The sequence below is a fragment of the Nomascus leucogenys genome, chromosome 15, assembly GCF_006542625.1.
Source record: "Nomascus leucogenys isolate Asia chromosome 15, Asia_NLE_v1, whole genome shotgun sequence".
Classification (NCBI taxonomy): domain Eukaryota; kingdom Metazoa; phylum Chordata; class Mammalia; order Primates; family Hylobatidae; genus Nomascus; species Nomascus leucogenys.
The window spans coordinates 87,689,675-87,697,297 of record NC_044395.1 but is presented as its reverse complement, the minus strand read 5'-3'; the positions used below and the strand labels follow the sequence as shown (position 1 = coordinate 87,697,297).

The 7,623-nt window shown below is 41.6% G+C and overlaps 1 long non-coding RNA gene across 1 annotated transcript; it reads left to right on the top strand.

The window, feature by feature from the left end:
* The first annotated feature begins 3,458 nt into the window (after positions 1 to 3,458).
* Positions 3,459 to 7,319, top strand: LOC115838543. Its single transcript, XR_004033548.1, has 3 exons — positions 3,459 to 3,702; positions 4,876 to 4,967; positions 7,180 to 7,319. It is a non-coding gene; the product is annotated as an uncharacterized LOC115838543 (long non-coding RNA).
* The last annotated feature ends 304 nt before the right edge of the window (positions 7,320 to 7,623 follow it).

Below are 7,623 nucleotides of genomic sequence, written 5' to 3'. Positions count from 1 at the left end.
AAGAGCTAAGAATTTAGTCAGTGCTGGGTTTTGTTGACTGAAAAAAGCTCTTCCTATATTCACTGTGTTGCTTGTTTAGGCTCTTCATAGAGCTAGCCAGCAAGACTGTGGTGTGCTCCTACATTTGAAAAAATGCTTCCAAATTGCTACTTTCCTAGAAACGTCTCAATTTGCTACTAATCCTAGGCATGCCTGTGGGAATGCTAGAATGCCTTCCTTGATTGCAATATCCACAGACTTTTTCTTAAATGTTAGTAAATATACACTGATTTATTCATTCTTTGAAAATACTCTGAATAATGGGCTGAAAAGATAACTGGATAAGCATGGAAAACACCATAATTAAGGGAAAGAGTAAGAGCTACAAAGTTAATCTTCCTTGGGTTCTTGACATCTCAAGATTGTAACCAGTAGATATTGATGGGTTCTTAACTTGGGGTCCTTGGAGTCATGGAGGATCAGTGGACGACCTTCAATGTGGTCCACAAATTTCCTGATATTATATGGAAACATTTGTAAGTATGGGCTCATAACTCTCATCTGATTTCTAATGGCATCCCTTGAAAATCAAGAATCACTTCTATAAATTCCCTGAAAGTGATTTCATGAAGGTAGAAAGGATAGTAGCATTTATGACAGTATTCATGGATAATCACCATGGTGTGAATATTTATCCCCTCCAAAACTCATGTTGAACTTTGATCCCTGATGTGGCAATATTGAGAAGTGGGGTCATTAAAAGGTGATTGGATCATGAAGGCTCTGCCCTTGTGAATGGATTAATCCATTCATAGATTAATGAATTAGTGGGTTAATGGGTTATAATAGGAGTGGGACTGGTGGCTTTATAAGAAGAGGAATAGAGACTGGAGCTAGCCTTCTCAGCCCTCCCTGTCATGTGATGCCCTGTACCACCCTGGGACTCTGCAGAGAGTCCCCACCAGCAAGAAGGCTCTCACCAGATATGGCCCCTCAACCTTGGACTTCTTAGCCTTCATAACTGTAAGAAATAAATTATTTTTCTTTATAAATTACCCAATTCCAGTTATTCTGTTATAAGCCACAGAAAATGGACTATGACCATGACTTTATGTGATTGCCGTAGAATATGAGGCAGTGCAACAGAACAATAGGGCCTAGGTGTCAGCAGACCTGATCTCTAGCTCTGGTTTCCTAGTTACCAGCATGTGACCTTGCATAAGTGTCGGTCCCATTTCAGCCTCAGTTTGCCTCCATTTAGGAAACCATACTTCATGTGGCCTTGTTTTAAATGATCAGATGTACGTGAAAATGCTATTGAAACTTCAAGGCGTTATCTAAAAGCAAGAGATGTTAGATCACGTTTACTGCCGTACCTGTAGTCGGTGTATGTTCTTGGTCACTAGAGGGAGCCTTAGCATTCAGGGGAAGAATAAGCCAGTGATACTTATTCTTGAAAGCTTGAGGCCTCTATGAGGAGTTAATTCTTTAAAAAACTTGCGCTTTATAAATATCCACTTCGATTTTTTAGAAAATTCAGAGAAAGATCTATAAAAGCAAATATGACCACAGTTCCTTGTGACACAGATTTTCCCACGCATTAACCTACAGGATTCTTCCTTTTAACTTTCTCTATGATAAATTTAGCTTGTTGAAAATCCTAATATTTATGTAGAATCAATTTAACAACAAGAAAAAGAAAGTAGAAAACACAATTTTCCAGAAGGCCATAGGAAAAAAGTACTTTTCCATTAGCAGAAACAATCCATTGTAAATTCCATGGCACATGGTAATTCTGTTAGAGGGTTTTTGTATCCAGGCAGGACAGGGGAAGTACATTGTCTAACTTTGGCTTTCGATGTCCTATTGGGACCTTCTGAAGTTCTTAACTGGTGTGTTTTCCTCCTGCTAGTGCTAGAGTGGGAGGAATCTTACTCATTTGAAAAGAGCTTGACTGTTAGATCAGAGGGCCCCAGGATGGTCTGAAGGAGGAGGTATGAGAGAATGAAACATACTGGACTTAGGCTGGGTGTGGTGGCTCACACCTGTAATGCCAACAATTTGGGAGGCTGAGATAGGTGGATTACTTTAGGTCAGGAGTTTGAGACCAGCCTGGCCAACATGATGAAACCTTGTCTCTACTAAAAATACACAAATTAGCTGGGCATGGTGGTGTGCACGTGTATTCCCAGCTACTTGGGAGGCTGAGGCGGGAGAATTGCTTGAACCTGGAGAATTGCTTGAACCTGGAGAATTGCTTGAACCTGGGAGGTGGAGGTTGCAGTGAGCTGAGATTGCATCACGGCACTCCAGCCTAGGTGACAGGGTGAGACTCCATCTTTTTTTTTGAAAAAGATACTGATCTTGTACTTCAGGGAATTAGAATTTCACTGACTCATTGTGTATTTTAGAGACAATATTTGTCCCCCTTTGGGGCCTCAGTTTTTCTCTCTGATTCTGACCAATACGCTATCCCATGTACTCCACGTGTATACACTCATGGTCTGATGGGCATTCCTTATCAAGTATGGGACATTAGGTGATTAGACTCAGGCCCCAGATCGTGACAGGCAGTGTTTTGCAGGAGCACAACTCCTAGATTTATCTAATTTTCAACCCAAATGTATTTGGAGAAGGTGGAGTCTTGATATTTCTCTTTATGGCCCTTCAGATTGTGTTTTCATTCTGCAGTACAACAAATGCCTTCAAAAAACCGTGAACTTCATTTTTTTCACATACATTTGCAGGAAGCAATGTAAAAACTTAATTGCTAATGTTTGTTAGCAAAACTGGCCAATGAAATTGTCAAGCACTGATATGCCAAGTTTCCTTGATTCTAAGATATACTCCCACAAACCTTCCCCTCCTTAATTTAACTTTTTTTAAAAACAGGGACATGTCTGTGTCTCATTTAAAGAAGCATTGACTACCCCCCTGAAAAGCTATTATTAAATCTATGGTGTTTCTTACAGTGAATGTCCTTTTTGAATTCAGCAAGTATTTTTGGAAATACTTTATATTTGTTTTGTATATTTATCATACGTGGAGGTGCAATAAGCTCTTCTTTACTACCATTCAAGCTCGAGCTTGCTTTGCAGCTATTAGTGTCTCCAAAGTCATCCCAGCAGGAAGGGATTTCTCTCTGTTGACAAAGGCAGGAGACTGAAGGTTATAAAGGATGAATGAAGCCCTGCTAGGCTTGTTCATTGCAGTTTATGAGAAACAGCTGCCTTTCTTTGTCGAGGCGGCGCTTGTTTAAGGCTTTTCTCTCCTTTCCCCTGAAGTGTAATAACTACCCGAGACTAATCAGCTGACTTGGGTCAGAACAAGCCAGAGGCTCTGCTAGCCCATTTAAAGCATGCCTGCACCATGTTAGCAATAGGATGTTTTCTAGAACAAGGCAAATGGATTGATCAATGATTCCATTCATGATTATAGTCCAAGTAATTTTCTCCTCTTTTTGTTTTTCAGAGGCTGTTTCTTCTTAAAGCTTTCAAGTGGTGTATAAGTCCCTTTATGCTGCAATAAAGGAATACCCAAGACTGGGTAACTTACAAAGAAAAGAGATTTATTTGGCTCATTGTTCTGCTGGCTATACATGAAGCATAATGCCAGCATTTGCTCTGGTGAGGGCCTCAAGAAGCTTATAATCACGGAAGAAGGAGATGGAGAGCCAGCACGTCACATGGAAGCATGAGAGGAAGCAAGAGAGACTGGGAGGAGGTACTAGGCTCTTTTAAACAACCAGTTCTCTTGTGAACTCAGAGGAAACTCACTCATTACTGTGAGGACAGCAGCAGCAAGTCATTCATGAGGCATCCACCTCCGTGACTCAAACACCTCCCACTAGGCCCACCTCCAACACTGGAGGCCACATTTCAACATGTGATTTGGAGGGGACAAGCATCCAACCCATATCAGGTGGGGAAGGTCAGGAGGTGGACAACAGAATCATTGTTGCCCAGTTTAGGATTTCTCAAATTTTAGTGTACATGGAAATCACTGGAGTTCTCGTTAAAATGCAAATTCTGATTCCATAGGTCTGGGAGTGAAGTCAGTGGGCAGAAGAGCTGAGATTCAGCATTGCCAAGGCATTCCCAGGTGATCCAGTATGGCTGGTCTTTGGACCACACTGAGTAGCAAGGCCTTAAATAATTTGTATGTCTTGTGTTTCCTGTTTCAAGCTGATGCACGATGTTAGTAGGATGAGGAATACATTTTATAAGCTATCCTCCTATCTGTCAGAAATGAAGAATTAATAAGTAACGATTGCAAAGCATATGAAAAATCATGAGGTCACAGATTCTGTCTTCTGAATTAACACTTCAAGCAGATCTAGTTTTTCTCATGAGATTGCAAAGCAACTGTTTATTTGAGCATCCCCCCCCTCCCCTCCCCTCCCCCTCCACCTCCCCTCCCTCCCCTCCCCCTCCACCTCCCCACCACCTCCCCTCCCCTCTTTTCTTTTCTCTTTTCTTTTCTTTTTTCCTTTCTTTTCGTCTTACTCTGTTGCCCAGGATAGCTCACTCACTACAGCCTCCACCTCCTGGGTTCAAACGATTCTCATGCCTCAGCCTCCCGAGTAGCTGGGATTACAGGTGTATGCCACCACACCTGGCTAATTTTTGTATTTTTAGTAGGGACAGGGATTTGCTATGTTGGCCATGCTGGTCTTGAACTCCTGACCTCAAGTAATCTGCCTGCCTCGGCCTCCCAAAGTGCTGGGATTACAGGCATGAGCCACCATGCCCAGCCTATTTGAGATTATTTTTCACTGGTGGGCATCACATTCTATACCACATTTATGCAGGAACACAGTAGGACAGCGTGAGACTCAGCCTACCAATTCCTCTGGCTCTAAATCATCTGTTTTATTCTTCTTTCTCTTACTACTAGGAGGTAATCCAATTATTGCTTATGCAAAGGGATGAGAAATTTCAGGTTTTTCTTGAATATTCTCTGGAGAGCTGCATTTTGGAATTGTTATGGTGAGTTTTTAGACCATTATTTTGGCTCATTTTATGTTGCTTTGGAGCTGCTGTTATTTTTACAATTTGTCTTATCTTGGTGAAACTGTAAGTTCATTGTAGTTGGAGGTCATGCCTCTATCTTTATAGGACTGGAAGATTGAAAGTGAACTTTACACTCATCAAGTCCCATTTCCTCTTTAATATTTGAATTTCTACAAGCCAGCCTCTGCTTGAAATATAGTTGGTGATGGGGATCTTACTACTTTATATTCTAGCCTTTGAACAGCTCTAAGTGTGAGAAAGCTTTTCTGTTACTGAATTTAGAGTGGTCTCGCTGTGAATTTTGTCCACTAGCCCAGTTTTATTGACTGAGGGTAATTCTTTTGTCTTGAGTAGAATGTGGACACTTAATGCATATTGTTGGACAATGACTTGTTCAGGCCCAGGTCGTGGGGTTCTCTGTGCCTTTGGCAATTCCTCATGCAGCAGAGTAACCTTTAACTCCTGAGCTGAGGAATAAACCTGGGGCAAGGTCCAAAGCTGCACTGCCAGAAATTGCCTGAGCCAGGGTGAAGTAAAATAGTAACTCCTCATACAGACTTTATCTTGCTTGATTACAGGGGTTTACCATTTCCTGCGTTTCCTTCTTACACCCATCCTGACTTAAGCCTTAAATCAAACGCAGGATGAAGATTCATGATTACTCATGAATTTTCACACAACAAGATCATTCAATAGGAATCTTTAAAATGGTGTCAATTTACAAAATATTTGTTTTTTCTTTATTCCTTACCTAATGCAAAATTTTAAAACTGGCAAAGTTGGACTTTGGTCCTCCTTTCCTATCCCTCTTTTGGAACATTTCCACCCTTCCTGTTTTATGCTCCATGGGTGATCTGATCTCCAGGGATTCTCCCTTGCAGTATCATCTATGCCTTAGACCATATATTTCCTCTTTCCTCATCAAAACTTACCTGTTTCCAATGGCTGATTCTTTCAGCAACTGGCTTTATGCAATGGGACCTTGGTTGCTAATGGGTTTTTCTTCCCTTAACAAATTCTTCATAATGTGTAAGATAGCTCTTGCTTTATCTGTCTACCTCAGTGTCATAATTTCTAAATCTTGTCAAACACGTGTTTCCAGATGGCCCTTATGGAATGGCTTTATAGTGAGGAAGGATAGGTATCATGATAAGGTCATGGATGAGAAAATGTTTTGGTCTGTGTGTCCCTCAGTACAAGTTCACATCATGCATTTCCCTCATTACATCATACTAGTCTCCATAAACAACAATAATAACAGCTCTTATTACATGTGATTATTAATTACAGCTACTTGCTATGTTCCAGGTACTGTGTCCAGGGCTTAACCGATTTCTCATTTAATGTTCACAACAATCCTGCCATGTAGGAAGAATTATTCTCATTTTACAGCAAACTGAAGTTCAGAGAGCATAAGGGAAATGGTTGTGCTTTAGTCAGGGGTAGGCTGAGGTGGGTTCTGGCATAGCATGACTCAGCGGGTTTGGAGTGCAGGTGCACAACTCCGCACATTATGTAACCACGCCACATGAGGCGCATTAGGTGATCACCCACGAGTTCCTGCTTGGCTCAGAGCCACTGTTGTCTGTAAAAGGTATAACTACCCTGCTGTCGCCATACATACAGATTGCGCCCAGGCTCACTCATGCCCGGAGAGAGAGTAAAGCCATGTCAAAACTGTTTATGCTTCCTCAAGTGTTTTTCCAGCTACCTGCCACTTGCCTACCAACTCCCCTTGGACCTCAGTTAGAACCTGACAGAGAGGTTAGGTAATTTGCTTATCATCACATAGCTACTACATTGCAGAGACAGGGTTCAAACCAAGGTCTGTCTGACTGAAGCTCATGTAGCCTTCTTTTCTCTTATCACCCAAAGAACAGAAACCTAGGATTAGTGAGATTCCTTAGACAAGCCCTGCTTTGTCCACTTGGAATGTAACCTTCCTACTTCATCTAAGTGTGAAAAAACTACCACCTTGCTCTTCCCTGTTCTCTCAGCTTTCATCTCTCCCAGTTTTCTATGCTGAGAAAGGCTTTTTTCTGGCTTCCACATGCATAAGAATAACAAATATTTGTTATTGAATTATAAGAATTTATTACGGACTGGGAAGGGGAATACTAAAAAATCCCATCTGGGGCCAATTAAAAAGAACTGTGTTCCCAAGTGTATGTGGTTTTTCTTTTTTCAGGAGAAGAACAGCTTCATCAATTCTTTGGTGCAGGAAGCATGGCATGGCTTCAGGGGAGCTGGGTGACTGAGATATCTCTGTGCTATTTCTCAGAAGGTAAGATGGGTTCATCACCTTTAAATGACCAAGGCTGTACAGTATCAGCCTTGGACCGGTGCATTTGTATCTGTGCCTAGATTTGTCACATTTTTTTAAAGGGCATCCCCATGAAAGTTTTTTGGAGGGACAGAGGGAATAAAAAGATGCCAAAATGCTGCTTTCAGGATAAACACATCAGTTTGCAAAAATTCATAGAGTTTCCCAGGGTGGCCACCCACAGAGGAGGCAACATCTGGTGGCCATGCTGTCACAACAGGGAGAGCAGTGCTTGGGCACAGGACAAAACAAAACATTCCTTATAACTGGATGGAATACATGTAGTTAGACTGGAGCCACGAGGCAACA